The sequence below is a fragment of the Anas platyrhynchos genome, chromosome 1 (assembly GCF_047663525.1).
Source record: "Anas platyrhynchos isolate ZD024472 breed Pekin duck chromosome 1, IASCAAS_PekinDuck_T2T, whole genome shotgun sequence".
NCBI classification, from domain to species: Eukaryota; Metazoa; Chordata; class Aves; order Anseriformes; family Anatidae; genus Anas; species Anas platyrhynchos.
In genome coordinates, this window is record NC_092587.1 from 171,048,032 (window position 1) to 171,068,776 (window position 20,745).

Consider the following 20,745-nt stretch of genomic DNA (forward strand, 5'->3'; position numbering starts at 1 on the left):
ATGATTCACTGTTCCAAGGCTGTTATATCAGTTTTCTTCATCTTGTTGACTTGTGAGGTTTAACAGATTCATTTTAAATTTTTTTATTCCAAAATTGTAAATAATTAAAGATGCTAATTATCAAAATATTGGCTTACTACATCCTATAATAAATGGGAATCCCATAACAAATGCAAGAATTTGTAAATAAAGAAAATTATTAAAATCTCAATAAATTTTACTGTCCACATGATAAATGTGGATGATTCTTATTAAATAAAAAGGAAGGCATATTTCATCTTCATGATGATGACTCTTGCAAATGTTTTAATTATCTGAATATTGGACAGTCATTTCTTGGACATTTGAATTCAACTGCACGTCATGGGTATATGTGTATGTGTATAGAAAAAAATAGAAAGAGACATATGAGAGAGAACACAATGATGACAAGCTGCAAATACGCCAAACACAAAATTTAGGAAATTATATATTTAAAGTGGTTTGTGTTGCTGATAACGTTAAACCCTCCTACACACCAAAACTTACATTATCAAACAAACAAAAACAAAAACAAACAAACAAACAAAACAAACAAAACAAACAAAACAAACAAACAAACAAAACAAACAAACAAACAAACAAAAAGGAACGCACATACCTAAAAATCCTTTGAGAACAATAATTTCTTTTAAGCAATTAGCAAGCATTACATAAAGACGTGCGGCCAAGGGTGAGAAATAATTTGGTTGGTCAGGAAAGCAATTAAATGCAGGAAGAATAAGGCCACATTCTTTTCCTGCTATTTTCCTATCTTGTTGTTCACTGTGCAATACGTAAATGAAACAGTGCTCCTACAGAGCTGCCTAAGATAGAACACTGATTCATAATAAAAGCGATTGATCATTTGAACATGTTTAGATGTCTCATAAGCGTGAAACAAATGATCATGTAAATAAGGTTTGCCTCACCAGTGACTGAATCCTCAGCTGACAATATCTGCCTTGCTAGCATGGCCAGCAGATGTAGTTGTTCAGTCCCAGCAAACTCAAATACAACTTTGTGGAATTGGATCCAAAAAGGAGCAAAAAAGTTATTCTTGACTTTGGTTCAGCACTTTTGAGAGTCCACCTGGAGTACCGTGTCCACTCATGGACTCCCCAGGAATCAGAGAACCACAGAAAAGTTTGGGTTGGAAGGGACTTAAAGATTATCTAATTCCAACACCCCTGTCATGGGCAGGGACACCTCAACACTAGACCAGGTTGCTCAAAGCCTCACCCAATCTGGCCTCAAACACTTTCAGGGATGAGGCATCCACAACGTCTCTGGGCAACCTTTTCTTGTGGCTCACCACCCTCTGTGTGAAGAATTTCTAATATCTAATATGAATTGATTTTCTTTTACTTTAAAGCCATTTCTCTTTGTTCTTTCACTATACTCCCTGATAAATAGTTCCTCTCCAGCTTTCTTGTGGTCCATGTATAGGCACTGGAAGGCTGCAACGGGTTCTCCCGAGAGCCTTCTCTTCTCCAGGATGAACAACAACAACTCTTTCAGCCTGCCTTTGTAGGAGAGGTTCTCCAGCACCTTGATCATCTTTGCAGCCCTCCTCTGGACTTGCTCTATTAGAGCCATCTCCTTCTTGTGCTGCAGGCCCCAGGCTGAATGCAGTACTCCAGGTGGGGTTTCACGACAGCAGAGTAGAGGGGCAGAGTAGAGGGGGACAATCACCTCCCTCAGCCTGCTGGCCACGCTTCCTTTGATGCAGCCAAGGACGCAGTTGGCTTTCTGGGCTGCAAACACACATTGTCAGCTCATGTTGATCTTCCCATCAGCCAACACCCCCAGGTCCTTCTCATCAGTCCTGCTTTCAATCCATTCTGCGGCCAGACTGTATTTATGCTTGGGATTGCCCCTGCCCAGATTCAGGACCTTGCACTTGGCCCTGTTAAACCTCACGAGATTTGCACAGGCCCACCTCTCAAGCTTTCCCAGGTCCCTCTGAATGTCATCCCTTAGCTCCAGCGTGTCAACCACACCACACAGCTTGGTACCATCAGAAAAGCTGCTGAGGGTGCACTCAGTTTCACTGTCCCTTTCACCGACAAAGATGTAAAACAGCACCTGTCTCATTACTGACCCCTGAATCCTGGTACGTTTTAATCCAGTGCTGCTTAAGTTTACAAAGTCTGTAACCTGTCTTTTAAGCTCAGACTTGCACTTTGAGGACAGTGTGCATTGTGCAAAGAATTTTCCAATGTTCTCCTTGTCTCTAAATTGGAGAGACATGGATTTAATGGATGGACCACTTGTTGGATAAGAAATTGGCTCGTTGGTTGAATGCGAGGAGTTGTGGTCAATGGCTTGATGTTCAGGTTTAGATCGGTGAAGACTGGTTTTCTGCAGGGGTCAGTACTAGCACTGATATTATTTAACATCTTTGTCAGTGACATGGACAGTGGGATGGAGTTCAATCCCAAGCACAGACACAGGCTGGGCAGTGAATGGACTTAGAGCAGCCCTCTGGAGAAGGACCTGGGGGTGTTGGTTGATGAGAAACTAAACATGAACCTGCAATGTGCATTGGCAGACCACAGCCGACTGTGTCCTTGGCTGCATCAGAAGTGTCACCAGCAGGTTGAGGTAGATGATTCTCTATCTCTATTCTGATCTTATGAAACCCAGCACTACCTGGAGTGCTGCATTCAGCTCTGGGCGCCCCAGCACATGAAGAACATAGACATACTAGAATGAGTCTAGAGGAGGGCCACAAAGATGATCAAGGGGCTGGAGCACCTCTCCTATGATGACATGCTGAGAGACTTGGGATAGTTTGTCCTGGAGAAGAAAAGGTTACAGGGAGACCTTATAGTGGCCTTTCAAAGTGGGCCTACAGAAAAGCCTGGGAGGGACTCTTTGTCAGGGAGCATAATGATAGGACAAGGAGTAATGGCTTTAAACTAAAAAAAGGTACCTTCAGGAGAGTACTTAATTTTATACATATTTACAAGAGCATTTTACAGACTATGATAATTAAGAATATTTTTTTCTCAATGGTATAATGAAAAAATGATGTAAAGCCTGTCATGTCGACGGTTGTCCAGAACCTGCTGTTTGTTCAAGATTGGTATCACCAGGAAATCTGCTGAGGGTGCACTCATTGTCTATGTCACAGACAAAGACTTTAAACAGTGTTGGTCCCAGTACTGAGCTCTGGGGAACATCACTCGTCACTGATCTCCACTTGGAAATTTAGCTGTTGACCACAACTCTTTGAATGTTACCATCCAGCCAGCAACTTTCACATGGTGCTACGAGTACTGGGAAAAAAAAAATAAAAAAATACGCATATGCTAACGCTAGTCCTATAGAAAGATATCAAAATGCTTATGTGGTTAGAGCAGATGACATATAGCGGGAGGCTGAGAGAATTCTTTGTCATTGTTGTTTTTGTGCTGTTTCATTGTGTTCTTGTTTGTTTGTTTTTGTTTGTTTCTGTGATTGTTTCAGTTTTAGGAAGACAAGGCCAAGGGGAAGGTCTTACTGTTGTCTTCAGTTAAGTAACAGGAGCTTTCCAAATTATTAAATAAATAAATATTCTAGATCTTTTTTTGGAGGTGTATTTTGAAGGCTAATAGGCAACAGGTGCATGTAGCAACACTTCAAATCAGGTATTAGATAGAATATTATTCACAATGAGGGGCAGACACCCTCTGAAGGCTCCATCCCTGACAATACTCGAATCAGAGCCCCAAGTAGCCTGCTTTAACTGGCTCTCTTTTTGCTATGTCATCGTACCACATTATTTCCAAAATTATTTTCTGATCTTAATCACTTTAAGATTTCTAACTGTGATTTTGGCTTTCTAACCTAATATATTTTTTTATCTGTTTGTAGGTGGCATCAAAGAGTGTTTAGCTACAGTTAGTATTGTCAAGACAACATTCTGTAGGTTTGACTCTTTCTTGTGTACCATATGTAGACTTATGATAGCAGATCTCACAGTGAAGAAGAAGGAACATCTGTTTCAGACCTTAATGATAAACCTTCAAAAGTTGCAACTACATGAAGTTCACCAGTCCTTAGGCATGAAAGTTATTTTGGCTAAAATAGATGTAAAAGAAGGAAAAGATGACATACAAGGGAGAAGACAGGTAATAGAAGGGGGGGGGAACACCATTCTCTGGGATGCTCTAAATTATCTTTATAGTTGTGAATTCTCCAAATAATTATTTACTTTCTGCACAGAGTAAAGTTCCAACATACCTTTGAGGAACAAGATAGGGACATCACAGATATTTTCTACAGACTAATTTCTAACCAACAGTCAAACATTTTTACACTAGCTTGGAATGTTAATTCATGCATATAACATTAGAGAATGCTATTTTGGACATTGACTCTAAAGCTTTATTTACAACACAAAGTGAGCAATGATGGAGTTTTTTCTGTAGAGTGATTCATTTGCTTTCAAAGTTAAAAGGGTTTTCCACTGACCATTGATGTTCGTTTAATTGATGTTCAAACTAGAAACCTCACAAATGAATGCCATTATTGTTATATGAACTTGAAGCTCTCATCTAAGTCTATTTGGAGCTTGTAGAAGAAGGGGAAATTGTTTTTCTCCATTTCCCTGCAAAGTCCTAAATTATCAATGTCATATTCCGATACTCATTTTTAAGCGATATAAATCAAGACTTCAATTAAAATAAAAGGTGTGCCATACCCACCTTATATAACTGATCTGAATAGAAATTCACATTCCTAGCTGTATGTGTATGTGCACTAGCTGAAAGGAGAGGTCAGTAATACATACATGGAAGTAGAGGAACAGAAGGCCTGTTTGGATGCTGGTTGATTGGTTGTTATGGTTTGTTTTCTCTTTGTTTCTTTCTTTCTTTACCCACCACAGTGGAGTCTCATGCTGGCGTAAACTGAGCAACAAGTACAGAGCCAGAGAAGATGGAAAAAAAGACAGGAAGGTTTAGCAAAGGATCTCAGATCAAGGTAACATATAAGAAATGTAAGGACTGACATTTCTTTTCAGCTAACTAACTCCTTCCTTCTCCTCTCACCAGACAGGAGGAAATAAGTGTGGAAATAATATTTCCACAACTGGTGGAAATAAGAGCAGGTTTCAGGAAGATTTTTCAGTCAGCCCTATGGACAACTCACTGATGATGACTTTCTCCTTTTTTCAGAGGAAAGAAATGAAGAGAAAAGAGTATATCATCTACAGTTAGATGAATTTGTGGGGAGGCACGCAGGGATTATAGAGCTTTTCTAGAGACACATAAGTAGTAGCAGTTATATATTTCAATTTGTGCTTTAGATTTGTCAGTCTTTGCTATACTCGAAGAGCAGTGTTTCTCACAAATTTTAAACTTTCATTCAGTTTGCATTATCTGTAGTAAAATCAGCTTTGAAACATACCCTTGGTATAATTATCTATGGAAGAAAACAATGCTTACGAAGAACAGACTGCAATACATGGTAAGAGGTAATAGATTTGAATTGCAGAAAGAAGATCCAGTCCTGATGCTAGGAAACCCTTTCTGCTAGTAAAAAATAATAAAAATAGTGAGGTCTAAAATAGATTGCCACAAGAGAGGCCATATATAATATTTTGTAAAAACAAACAACAAAACAAAACAAAACAAAACAAAACAAAACAAAACAACAACAAAACATATCCTCTTTGGCTTTTAAGACTAGATTACAAAAATATTTGTCACGAATGAAGCTTATATGTATGCTTCTTTTGGTTTAAGAACAATAATTACAGCTAGGGATTAAGCCAACCATTAAGCAGTATGAAAGATCAGAATATAGGTCCTGGCTGTGATTTAATTAGCATCAGTTGTGTGCCTTGGCCTTGAAATTCTGTTAAAAAAATGTTCATAGAAAAAGTATCTTATATATACTATAAGAAAGTATTTTAAATTTTGCTTTATTAGTTATATGTGACATAAGATATAATAAAGTGTGTGTGTTATTACAATATAGTGATTAAATTGCTGTACATGATTAATCATGTTTGGTGAAATTATAAATCAAAACTTGCAGTTGGATGGTTGGATGACCAAAGGTATCAGCACATGCATTCAGCTATGCAAAAGTGTTTATAACTTTAGAAGCACAGAATCATTAGATTTGCCTGTATTTCAGAAAAAAAAAAAAAAAAAGATTCAAAAAAAAGACGTGATGATTTGCTCTCCCCCAAGGACAGAAAGAATTAAACTGTTGACTGATGGCATGATCAGCTAGATAATCATACCAAAATTGCTTGCATGTTCTGTTAAAGAAACCTTTGCTTTGATTGGCAATTGTAGTTTGGTTTCCAATGTGCTGCATCAAAACTCCTACTTGAGGCTATGAAGAGGTTCAGTTCGTGAGCGCACTGCCTGGCCTTCTTTCCATAAGTAGCATAGGAGTAACCTTGAGGTGTGTTCCATGCTTGTTATTTGTGACTACATTTTGAACAGAAGAAAAGGCTTTGGTTACTAAGGCAGGAACAGCGAAGGATGAAAATAATTTGCCTGTTTTCCCAGAAGGTTGTTAACAGCTTTTATATTGCTCCACATGTATGTGTCATCTCTAAAACAGCAATTCATTTGCTTTTCTCTCAAGAATGAATGCACTGTAGCAGGAAATATGTAAGGAAAATCTGAAAGGAAAGTAAATCAATCTTATCTTTAGCCTACAAGCAATATTATACACTAACGGGGCAGACAGGACTTGTCCAACATTACTGCTTGCTAAAGAGGAAGGTATTGATTTGTGTTTGCCTTTTTACAACAACAAAGGGTCTATAGCACTTTCACACATCATAGGATAAGGCCTATGGGGAATCAAAAAGCAATATACAAACCTCAAAAGGCTGGTAGCTCTGATTTGTGCAAGCATTGAGCATTATGAGTGCTTATTTAAAGTTTTTTTGTGCATCATCCATCTTCCTTCAAACCAACAGAAATTTTCTTCTGTCACTGTCCTTCTAAAAACCTCTTCTCAACTGATATGTTTTCATTGTCTAACGAGTCTCATTCATCCTTACTGCTCTGTGAGATTAAACTATATTGAAAATGATCCTAGTAAACATTCCTACAACGTGAGCAAAGTTTTTATGCTGCAAGATTACAGAAAGTCTCCATCTATCAAGTTCTATGTGTAGCTGAAAAGTATTCATCTGTCACCGCATGCAGAATTACATGTTATGGCCATGAAGCCATTAATCAGGTTTATGGAATTCACCAATATACTTTAAATTGTAGAATGTAATGGAATATTTCTTAAAAGAAGCTGCAGTACAGTTTTAATATAAAATTTTGTCTAATGAGTAAATATAAGGATGTGAAAAAAATAAAGAAAGAAAACATTTGTTAATTAACAATTTAGATAATCATGCCATAGTTGAGAAGCTAGCATTCTAGAGAAAATATAAATTTTTCAATCTTTGTTCTTATTCATTTTTCTAAACTATTTTTTGGAAAATCGCTACATATATTTTAGCAAAATTTAGCTTTGAAGTAGGAAGAAGTAGAACAAAGTAGTTCTAGTAGTAGAAAGAAGTGGGACAAAGGAATATGGGTAATACTGGGTCATATTATCAGCCACAAAAGCAAATAAAATTATTTGTATCTGAGAAACATTAACAGTGATATCAATTTGCATTTTACTCTTTGGATCAATTCATGGAAAAGAAATGTCAGGTTTATTTTCCTCATTTCCCTAAGGATTGACAAACACTGACTGATATTCTAGATGTCTTAAAGCATCTTGTCCATACTTCAGCTGGCCAGGCTGACACGTTTTCCTATAAAATCCAGAATTTGAAAGATGTCATAGAATTTAAGGGAAACCCACCTCCCATTCTGCAGCTGCTGAATGCCAGATGGCATACTCTAAGGCACCTAACATGACATTGAAGACCTATGTTTAAGAATTGAATTCTACCTAAGGTAACTAATTAAGGGTGAGCTGAATTGTTCTCTAAGCTTGAGGCAAAATTAATTTGTCCTATGTCCTAGGAACATGTTATTTTAGGCATTGTGGGGTGTCCCACATGGTCTCTAGTGGTCACTCCAGGAAACAGAAGGTTTTATCAAAGTCTTGAGTCACATGTGATAGCCTGTGAACTGGCATCTAAAATTCAGGCATATTACTCAGGGTGTCCCAAGTAGTAATAGATTCCTGTCTGGTCAACTGAATTGAATTTCTGTATACCTTCTTCTATTTGTTCTGTTTTTGCTATCAGGAAACTACAGCATTGATCTCATGGGTTTCATGGGATAATACCATAGGTGACTACATGTGTGACATAACAACTGAAAGTCAAGGCTCAGAAAAATGTATGGATGAATGGGTGTACATGTGTGAACAGAAATACAAAAGCAGAAAACTGAACTTTTTTGCCATGAATCCCATTAGCATGTGATTTACTCCAGCAAATATTTACCTTTTTGTCCATAAGGGATGCTATTATTGATATCTACAGAGAGACAGCTTAAGTGAGTCACCCACTTTTCCAGGAAAGTATTCCAGGCTTGCACTGGAATCAGACTTCACAAGTCCAAAGTCAATAAGAGGGTATATATATATACATGAAGTTTGCAGGTAATAAAACTATCATAATTCAATTAATATCAGCTCATCTTTACATCTGAAGCATAGGCCCTACCAATGGATGCCACTGCATTGTGTAATCAGATGTAGCCAACATCCCTGGAGGTATTTAAGAGATGTGTGGATATGGCACTAAGGAACATGGTTCAGTAATGGGACTTCACAGAATCACAGAATCACACAGAATTTCTAGGTTGGAAGAGACCTCAAGATCATCGAGTCCAACCTCTAACCTAACACTAACAGTCCCCACTAAACCATATCCCTAAGCTCTACATCTAAACGTCTTTTGAAGACTTCCAGGGATGGTGACTCCACCACCTCCCTGGGCAGCCCGTTCCAGTGCCTAACAACCCTTTCAGTAAAGAAATTCTTCCTAACATCTAACCTAAAACTCCCCTGGCGTAACTTTAGCCCATTCCCCCTCGTCCTGTCACCAGGCACATGGGAGAACAGGCCAACCCCCACCTCTCTACAGCCTCCTTTAATGTACTTATACAGAGCAATAAGGTCACCCCTGAGCCTCCTCTTCTCTAGGCTGAACAAGCCCAGCTCCTTCAGCCGCTCCTCATAGGACTTGCTCTCCAGGCCCCTCACCAGCTTCGTCGCCCTTCTTTGGACCCACTCAAGCACCTCGATGTCCTTCTTGTAGCGAGGAGCCCAAAACTGAACACAGTACTCGAGGTGCGGCCTCACCAGAGCCGAGTACAGGGGGACGATCACCTCCCTAGCCCTGCTGGTCACAGTGTTTCTGACACAAGCCAGGATGCCGTTGGCCTTCTTGGCCACCTGAGCACACTGCTGGCTCATATTCAGCCGACTGTCCACCATCACTCCCAGGTCCTTCTCTGCCTGGCAGCTCTCCAACCATTCCTCTCCCAGCCTGTAGTTCTGCTTGGGGTTATTGCGCCCCAGGTGCAGGACCCGGCACTTGGCCTTGTTGAACTTCATACAGTTGACCTCAGCCCATCGGTGCAGCCTATCCAGATCCTCCTGCAGAGCCTTCCTACCCTCGAGCAGATCGACACACGCACCTAGCTTGGTGTCATCTGCAAACTTACTGAGGGTGCACTCAATGCCGTCATCCAGATCATTGATGAAGATGTTAGAGGACCGGCCCCAGCACCGAGCCCTGGGGGACGCCACTAGTGACTGGCCTCCAACTGGACTTGGCTCCATTTACCACAACTCTTTGGGCCCGGCTATCCAGCCAGTTTCTAACCCAACGAAGCGTGCGCCAGTCCAAGCCAAGAGCAGCCAGTTTCTTGAGGAGAATGCTGTGGGAGACGGTGTCAAAAGCCTTGCTGAAGTCAAGGTAGACCACATAGGTCAGACTTGGTAGGTCAAGCTGATGGTTGGACTTGATGACCGTAAGGCTCTTTTCCAGCGTAAATGGCTCTATGATTTTATGGTTCTATACATGAATAGTATAAGTCTGAATGGAATGAGGCACAGAATTCAGAATTTTAGATATGATTTCTCTTAAGTGAGAAAGTAGCTGAAAGCAAATTATCCCCTCATTACACTCTTAGTTATACACCCAGAGAACATCTAGGCATATGCAAATATTTTCTTGGAGGTTGTTTCATAGAAGATAAGGAGATTAGACTAAAATCTGTATTTCTTTACTTGTTTATTGGTTTTATACCATCTATTAAACATAATCCTTTGCTAACTCTGAGGTACAGAGCACTTCACTGTATTCACAAGGCTCAGAAGTTCTGTGTATTTCAAATCAAGAATATCTTTTATTTGTCTACATTTCTGAAAAGATGGCAGGTAAAATACATCTTGATCTTGAACTGGTCTTCTATTTGAATGATACTTCATGTAAAAATACTAGGGTAAGTCACAGTTCCTTCAGTCTGTGATAGTATTGCAACAGCTGCTACTGCTAACAACTCATTTTGTGTTCCATGATTCTTATAAAAAAACAACTTACTTTACAGTAACACATACACACACAAACACACACAAATGAATTTGAAAAACACTGATTTGTTGTGTTGATGTATTTGGATTATAACATTTGGGGAAATGTGTTTTTTTGTTTGTTTTTAGTAATGTTTATTTAAGATTGAGAGTTTAAATGTCTCTTTTGATATTCGTGTTGTAAACAAACCATTTTATAAGGCTGTGATTTAAGGTTTCTAAACATCTAGTAAAAGAGGGTACTATAATTCTCCCCATTTTACAGATTTGTAGACAGCAGCAATGATTGGTGCAGTGACTTGCCAAGTGTAGGGTCATCTCTCTCTGTATTGCTACTATAACCCATTTTGAAAGATTAGTAATTTTCTGTGTTGGAGTTTTCTGCAACTATTATACTTGGAAACTGCTCACTAACAGAGTTTTCACCAGCTTGAGACAACCGAAGAGCTCCCTTTGCCAGTGTTCTGGCAGCAATTTAGTGGGTGGCTTCTCGTGACTATGACAGTCACAAGTAAATTTCATGTGGGAGTTCTGTTTTCCTTACTTCCTGCAGCAGTTTAAATACAAGTAGGAAACATTAGCAAAGGTTCAGAAAGTATCTTCCAGTGTCCTTTATTATTGGATGTGTCACTAGAAGGCTGCATACCCATTAAATTTCCATTGTAAAACACAACTCTAAACACGTCAGAGGAAATTCACCATACTAAATCTAAAATGCACACTGTTGTTACTTTCTCTGAATGCTAACTAGGTATTTCCATGCTATTCTATGTTGATATAGTGCCGCAGTTGAGTTCTAAGCATTACATCCCCTAAAACAACCATATCTATTTATAGAGGTCGACTAACCGTATAATTAATATGAAGTATGTTCTCTTCCAGTGTAAGTTTAAGAATATATAGTGACTGTAGTGTTTGTGCAGCATCTTTAAGAGAACTAATAATGTTTCCTATCAGGATCAAAGATAAAATTTTGAATCCAAATGTCTTCAAGTTAATGGAAACATTTGCCACCCAATTCAAAACTACAGAAGTGAATAATACCTTACAGCATTAGTTGAGGTTTGGTTCTAGTTTCTTTTAAATCTTTCACATTGTGACATATACAGCACTGCTAATTTCCCAAACACCAATATATTTCTGAGTTCATCTAATATGTAGATAAAGATATCTGTGTGTCTAATTCACTTTAAGTGATTTTTGACTTACTGAAGAAGTTTCTCCTAGGTGCACTACTTCAATGCAGGGTACAATTTCTCATAGAATCTTAGGATCATAGAATGATTCTATGAATCATTCTCTTCTGAATGATTCTCCAAGAGAAATGGAAAAACAGCTGTTGATTGACAGCATTCTTTTTCCCTTTGTTTATGAATCGAATCAAATCAGTTTATAGTTTCATTATAAACTCTTTTAAATAAGCATATACCGTATATTTTGAAGCAATAATAATAATAAAAAAAAAAATGAACTGCATTACAGGTGTCAGATTTCAGAGGTAAAATACATGGAAACAAAAAAAAAAAAAAAAAAAGAAAACATAAATCTGTATCCAAATAGATCATTTTGAGCACAAATGAGTAAAAGATTTTTTAAAACAAAAAGTGCTGTAAAGATTATAACTTTGTACAAGTCAGCGCTGCAGACTTCCACTTCAGTGTCAATGAAGTGACAGTGATGTGTACATTTTTTTTTCTTGTTGTTACTTCCTCCTGCACATTATCAACTATAATAAAATAACTGAACTTTTCTTTATATCTGTATAAGCTCTTCAACCACTTTAACTTAATGTCATTAACAGTTGCAATTGCTGAGGTATATACAACTAGATTTTTTTTTTTTTTTTTATTCTTTTTTGTCTGGAAAAGAAGTTTAACAAACAAACATACTATTCAAAGAGCCAGAATCAGTGTTCAGATTATTATTTTATGATTTCCCAAGTGATTTGACCTGTTAAAGTAATAAGTGTTATTATATTTATGGCTACTTTCTCTTCTGCTTTATACTGGTTTAAACATGGAGTAACTACAGAATAACAGGAATAAATTTTGCTGGAGTAAATTATACATTCTTACCTCCCCACTCGATTATTGCATTTCAGTATGTCTGGGAATTAAGTCAAGCACGCACTAAAAAAGAAGTTTCAGAATACATCAACCCATCTTCGCTGTAACACATAGGTCTCTGAACACATCACTTTATGCACTTCTACGTCCCCTGCCTTCCTGCTGAATACAGGATACAATTTATGGTTTATCTCAATATTCAGAGAGTTCCATAGAAAAGGACCAAGCTTTTCTTTCCAGAAATCTTTATCTCCCTTGACAGCTGTTACAATCCAATGAAACTATCGTTTTCTCTCAAGAAGAAAAGGCTTGCAAGCATGAAACAGAAAAGATACATATATATATTATCTATTTATTTATTTATTTGTTTGTTTATATTTTTGCAAGAGCTGCCCCATGATCAGGGAACTCTCTTTGACAGCTGATATGAGCTTATGAAATGAGCTCACGTTTCATAGCTTTCAGATTTAAATGCAAAATTCATTTTGTCCACTCTAATTTTCTCTAAAAAGTCCCTTCACACAGTGCTGTTTCCTGGCCTTTGTTAGTTTTCTTATTGTTGTAGTGGGAGTTTGGAGGACAAACAAGTACCCAAACAGACCCTTGGCTCAGTCTTTCATCTCTTTTTCTCACCCCATCCACTCTCAAGGAGATTTTCTAAGCACAGTGGTATAGAAGCTTTGTATTAGTTTTCCTCTACTCTTCTCATTTCAATGTGAAATTGCAGAGACGTGTCCATGTCCTATTTATTTAGTTACATCTCTCTGTGCTAGTCCTAGATCCTTAAAGCATATGGATCCTGGTAGACTAGATGGCTGGAGGCTACCTTGGCCATATTCACATGAAATGGCTGCTAAAAATTATAAAGCAGGATCTATTACCTTCTGTACTGATCTATGTAACTAGTACTTCTTGATCCAAGCCTGGTTTATCTGTTACTTTGCTGAACCAAAAAGGATGAGTGCCTGCTAATTCATTGATCACTATCCTAGATTCAAAGTTGGCTGACAGGTCAGGATCAAAGGTTTATAGTACATGGGGATACATCACACTGGTGACCAGTCGCTAGTAGGGTTTCATAGGGCTCCATTTTGATGACAGTTCTCTTCAACAGTTTTATAAATGATCTGGATGCAGGATTGAATGCATACTAAGTAAGTTTGCATGTGATACTAAATTAGGCAGAGCCATTGACTCCCTTGAGGGTGGAGAGGTTTTGCAGGGAGATCTTTACAGATCCCTGCTAGAGGGTAGCTACTAATTTCATGGAGTTTAGTAAGTGTCAGATACTGCACCTGGGATGGGGCAACCCTGGATAAATGTACAGACTGGGGGATGAGAGGATGGAGAGAAGTCCCATGAAAAGGGATCTGGGGGTTCTGGTTTACAGCAGGCTGAATATGAGTCAACAGTGTGCCCTGGCAACCAAAAGGTCCAACTGTATCCTGGGATGCTTCAAGCATATCTTTTGTTTCTTTCTACAGACAGTACACCAGCTGGTGTACCAGGATGTCCTAGTTTGGTTGGGATAGAGTCAACTTACTTCATAGTAGCTTATATGGTGCTGTTTTGGATTTGTAACAAAAATAGTGCTGATAACACAACAATAGTTGTTGCTGAACAGTGCTTGCAATAAGTCAAGGTCTTTTCTGTTTTGTGAGCTGTCTGCTAGTGAGTAGGCTAGAGGTGTACTAGAAGCTGGGGAGGACTTATCCAGGACAGTTGACGAAGACAGCTGACCCAGCCTGACAAAGGGGATATTCCACACCATATGAAATCATGCTGAACAGTAAAACTGGGGAGTTTGCCAATGGGATTGTTTCCTGTGGACTGTCTGGGTACCAGTCAGCAGGTGGTGAGAGATTGCATTGTGCATCACACACATAAAAAGCACCCTACATCTTCATCAGAACAGTTTTTACTCTTGCTACTGTGAATCTGGGGATCTGAGGTCAGGGGAGTCTGTATTTTTCACTTTTTTTTTTTCTTTGCTTTTTTCTTCTAGTGTATTGTAAAGCACAATCATACTTTATTTCTCAAATTCATTATCTCTCAGAAGTTAATACGCAAATATCAAATTATTTGTAATAATATGAGCAACAAATGATTATTTTCAATCATGAAAAATATTTATTACAAACAGGAAATTGTCAATCAAGTCAGCACAGTTTAAGTCTGGACTGACAGAACCAGTATAATGTAAACAAATCTATTTTTTTCCTCTGATTTGGACAGGTTTACTGTTAGGGTGTATTTGTTTGTTTGTTTGAGATCATAAAAGATACATAAAGAAAGAACACATTTTATAAAGATATTCCTGGCTTGTTTGATTAGTATTGACTTTGAACAACTAAGGGATCTTCAACAACCAAAGTCATTTACTTAATAATTGTTATTCTTGGATAATTCAAAGTTTATCTCATACTAATAGAAAAAGTGGATATTACCTAAAAATTCTTCATAATCACAAAATACATCTTTGTAAGGTTCCAGTTTTTGTTTGTTTGTTTGGGGGAGTGAGGGGTTTAGGTCATAAAACTCAGTAATCTTTTCCTGCATTATTTTCCAGCCATCCACATCATGAGATCCACAGAAGCTGATATCTGGCAATCAAAATGATGTAGTGAAAATAAGTTACTATTTCATTTGTTAAATATAACCAAAAAAAAAAAACAAAACACACAAAAAAACACCACTGTGAGAGTCAAACTATCATTTAAGAGACTTGTTTGAATGTATGCAGGTAGGTCCATGATGTGAGTTCAAAAGACATCAAGGCAACATATACTGATGCTAGAAAATCACAACTCTGTGATTGGTCAAAACTGCTTTTAATCATCTTTATTCATTTAGTTATCTATAGCTCTAAATTATAATTAACCAAGACATTCCAATATTGTAGGGTCCCCATGTATGAGAATAAAGGGTTTATATTTAAATTCTCTGTATGGAAGAGTATGGCAGTAAATTGCTTACAGAGTATTTCTCTGAGTTTTACATTGCAGTGGGACAAAAATGAAAAACTGGTACTCTGTTTTATAAGTGCTTAATAACCTACTGTTTCATCTGGTATTTACAGCCAGGCTCCATAATACCAGTTGGTCATATAACCAGAACCATTGAGGACTAATATTTGATTTTCCAGCACTTCACCCTACTCTAAATCAAAAACAAGTCACACCAGGCATAAAAGGTAGCCTATGAAGGAAACAGTTAAATTTCTTTGTTTGTTTTGATTTTATTTTTTTTTGCATTACATTTTCACTAGAATGAAAATAAATAAATAAATAGATAAATAAATAGATGTCATTCTATCTCTGTTCACAAAAAAAATATCAAAAGGAACAGGATTCTCCCCCCTTAAAGAAAGACGCAGCATAAAATGGTATCATGTAGAATTATGTGTAGTATTATGTGTACATTGTGTGTACTCTTTTTCTTATTTGTCAGAACATTTTATTTTACTAGATATGAAAGGAAACATAAGTGAATTATCATATTAAAATGAATTTTCCTCTATCTATCAACATTGCACTCCCCCGGGAGCCACAGTTAATTCTATAGGTTTTTCAAATGGAGCTCATCTTTGTAGCCAAGAAATAGCTTCAAAGAAAAATTCTTTCCTAAATTTGTGAGGTCCCAACAGAGAATGTACATACCTAAGGTCCTTTCCAGAGTCAGAGGTTTGACCATAAATGTGGTGAATAAGAAAAATCTAATATGAGGTTGTGGTGGCTTCACACTGGCGGGCAGCTGAACTCCACTTTCTCATTCCTTCTTCTCAAACTAAGAGGGGGAGAAAATATGACAAAAAAAAAAAATGAGGTAAAGACAGGGAGATCACTTACCAGTTCCTGTCATATGGAAAACAGACCCAGCACAGGAAGATTAGCATAATTTATTTCCTATCAGGAAATACTAACAGGCTAGAGCAGTGAGAACTAAAACCAAACTAAAAACAACTTCACACCCATCCACCATTTTCTACATTCTTCCTGAGTGGTGTGGGGGAATGGGGAATGAAGGTCGCAGTCCAGAATATTTTGTCATCTGCTGCTCCTTCACAGTCACTCTTTTCCCCTGCTTCAGCATGGGGGTCCCTCACACAAGATGCCGTCCTTCCCAAACTGAACTCATGTGGGCTTCCCACAGGCCGCAGCCTCCTCCAGGCCACATCCACCTGCTCCACCAGGTGCTCCTCCAAAGGCTGCAGCGTGGAGATTTGCTCCCTGTGGGACCCATGGACTGCAGGGGGACAGCCTGCTCCACCAGGGGCCTCTCCACAGGCTGCAGAGGAACTTCTGCTGAGTGCATGGAGCACCTCCTGCCCTCCTTCTGCACTCACCTTGGGGGCTGCAGGGCTGCTTCTCACTCCTCTCTCTCAGCTGCTGTTTTGCACCAGATTATTTTTTTCACTTCAATCTGCTGTTCTGGAGGCTTGTGGTGGTTTTACCGTGCTGGGCAGCTAAACCCCACAACCGCTCTCTCACTCCCCCTCCTTTAGATGAGGAGGGGAAGAAGTAAAGCAAAGAACAACTCATGGGTTGAGATAAGGATAATTTAATTAAAGGGAAATAATTATAATAATTAAATAAAGACTACCATGAACTAAACAATTTAACTAAGGGGAAATAAAAAGGGAAAGGGGAAAGGGAGGGGAAAAAGGGAAAATAAAAAGAAGGGAGGAAAACAAACAAACAAAATAAATGAAGGCTATATGGAAGTGCAGAGGAAAGAAATTACTCTCTACTTCCCACAAATGACTGATGATTGACCACATCCTTGAAGCAAGGCCTCAACACACGCAGCCGGTGTTCGAGAGGAGGACCAACGTCTTCCAAACAAGAGCCCACCCCTCCCCTCTTCTTCCTGTTTCCACCTTTTATTGCTGAGTGTGACATCACATGGTATGGAATACCCCTTTGGTTGGTTTAGGCCAGCTGCCCTAGTGATGTTTCTCTCCTCACCTTTTGCCCACCCCCTAGGAGGGTTAGAGAAAGGCCTAATACTGTGCCACTGCTGCTCAGCAGTAGACACAACACTGGTGTGATAACACTGCTGTTCCAGCTACAAGTACAGAGTACGGCACTGTATGGGCTGCTGCCGGGAAAGTTAACATTCCAGCCAGACCCAGTACAAGGCTCAGCCAGCATTGCTCCCTGTCTCTGTTCTGGCCAGCAGCTAGTCCCTTTTGGAGCTGGCTGGAGCTGGCTCTGATCTGACATGGGACAGCTTCTGGGCTGTGTTCACAGAGGCCATCTCTGCAGCCCCCTGTAGTGGGTTTACGTGGCAAGGTTTCAGTACTGGGAGGCCATAGGGGTGACTTCTACAAGAAGAATCTAGAGGCTGCCCCATGTTAGATAAGGGCCCCACCACTGGTCAAAGCTGAGCCAGTAAGTGATGATGTTTGCGCCTCTGTGAGAGCAGATTTAAGAAAGGAAAACAAACAAACAAACAAACAAAACTGCTGTTGAACAGAAGCTGGGAGAGAGAGAGGAGTGAGAAACAGCCTTGCAGACACCAATGTCAGTGAAGAACAAGGTGGACGAGGTGCAGGTTCCCCAGAGGCCTATGGAAAGGACCCTGGTGAAGCAGGCTGTCCCCCTGCAGCCGTGTACCACAGTGGAGCAGAAAGTCATGCTGCAGCCCATGGAGGAGACAACAGTGGAGCAGGCGAACCTGCACTGAAGGAGGCTGTGGCCTGTGGAGGACCCCTGTTGGAGCAGATTCCAGGCTGGATCTCTAGCCTGTGGAGAGGGGCCCATTCAGGAGCAGGTGACCTGGCAGGAGCTGTTGCCCATGGGGGATCCAGGTTGGAGCAGTTTGCTCCTGAGGGATGGACACCATAGTAAGGACATATATTTGGAGCAGTTATTGAAGAGCTGCTGCCCGTGGGAAGCGCACACAGGATCAGTTCGGGAAGGACTGAATCCTATGGGAAGGACCCCCAGTGGAGCAGGGGAAGAGAGTGACCAAAAAGGAGCAGCAGAGACAGAGTGCTATAGACTGATTGCAATCACCATTCCCCTTTCCCCTGTGCCACTCGGGGGGAGAAGGTGGAAGAGGGTGGATGGGGGGAAGTGTTTTTGGTTTCTTTCCTTTGTTTCTCACTTCCCCAGCCTGCTAGTAACAGGCAATAAATTTTACTGTCTCCCTACTCCAAGTCTGTTTTGCCCATCACAATCTCCCTGTCTTTATTTCAACCCTTGAGTCCTTTGCATCATATTTTCTTCCCCTTTTCCTTTGAGAATGGGGAGTGAGAGAGCAGCTGTGGTAGAGTTCTTCTGCCCACCTGAGCTAAACCACCACGCCCCCCTACAACCAAAACCTTGCCACATAAACCCAATATAGAGGCCTACTTCAGTGTTCTTTCGTGTTCATTCCTCTGAACTGCGAAAACATTGGGAAGATGGAATATTATCATTTTTAGCATTATATTTTTTAGTTATATATTTAGCATTATATTTTTTAGTTGTTCACATATTGTTATAATGTTTAGCATTATATTTTTTAGTTGTTCACAGTCCTACTATTCCCATTTTGAATTTGTTCATAATATGTAAAAATGACAGTATTAGTAACAAACTCATCAAACATCCAGAAACCAGCCAGGAATCTTTTTTTTATTATTATTATGTATTTTTCCCCTATATATTATTAATATTAAGCTTTTAACTTTATTTATTTTTGTGTGTGCATGAGTGTGGAGGGGATTTTTCCTCTTCTAGTATTCTAGGAAACAAAAAATATGCTGAGATAGAAACATATGTCCTATTTAACTTTGAGGATATGCCTTGACTGAAAGTGAAAACAAAACAATTAATTTCTCTGAAGAACTTCAGGTATGATTCAGCTGCAGACCTATGTATCTAAATGTGTCTAATTGTAAGCATCTACCAGTGAAACAGGTGAATAAGGTTATATTATAGCTAATGGACTTCTAGTGACTCTGTAGTCCATACGGTTTTAGGAGTCTAAAAAAACAAACTATATCATTTTAATATGGACACCCAAGCCAATATTCTGTTGCCTAAACAGGTACTCAACTGTGGGAGCTCAGTTTGGAAGCCAGTGGAACCTGATAGACACAGAAATAAAGTAGCTAGTAGAAAAATGCAAGATAAGGTACAAAAGAAGTAGCATAAGGTCAAAGAAGAAGTAGCAATTGAGGAATTGAGAAAACAACCAGCACAAGCAGTCCGCATGACAACAAATCAATGAGCAGAATAAGAGCACGATAGTCACGTGATCACTAGTATAGCCATCAATGAGCAAGCCTGCCAACTAGCATAACCGTCATGTGCAGAGATGCTAAGGGTATAAAATGCAAGAATGTATACTCAATAAATGCTTCAGTTGAATACCAGCCTGGAGTGGTGTGATAAATTCCCTTCACTCAACATAGAGGGGCATACACGAAAGGTTAATAGACATGAATCAGAGTATGCAGAGTCTATAGGAGATGTACACTTTTTTGGAGTGGCACTGAAAGGTGTGGTAAGATACTCTATGTCATCACAGATAGCAACTTTTGCTTACATTTAGTCAAATGAATTCTATGCTTCTCATCTAAATTAGTTGTATAGGCTCTGTTTTTGGAAAAAAAAAATAAATCTGCATGTCCAAGGGAATAATACTTCCTCTCAGAGAAAATTTCTGTAAAATGGATGAAATTAATCATACTTTGTATGGGTTTGTTTCCTCCTATTGAAAATGCTAAGCAACATTGATCTACATTGATTATTTTGATCTAGATGGGTAGATCTGCACTGATTATTTTTTAAATTTTTTTCTGTTTATAGGAGATCTGGATAATGTCAAAGGCAAACCCCAGTGACTACTTTTAAATATTTATTTTTGATGTTTCACCTTTCACAGAGGTGACAGGTTTTATATCTGTGATAGGATTTACACATAATGTGATAGGAAATTACACCTCATACTCTTACTGCACAATATATAACAGTCTTCCAGTTAACCTCACTGCAGGTGATTAGAAAAATAATGAGAAAAAGTACTGGGGCAACAATGCCACATCCTGTAAGAGCTCTTAAAAATATAATAATAATAATAATAATAATAATAATAATAATAATAATAATAATAATAATAATAATAGCAGTAAACCTTTCCATGGATGGGA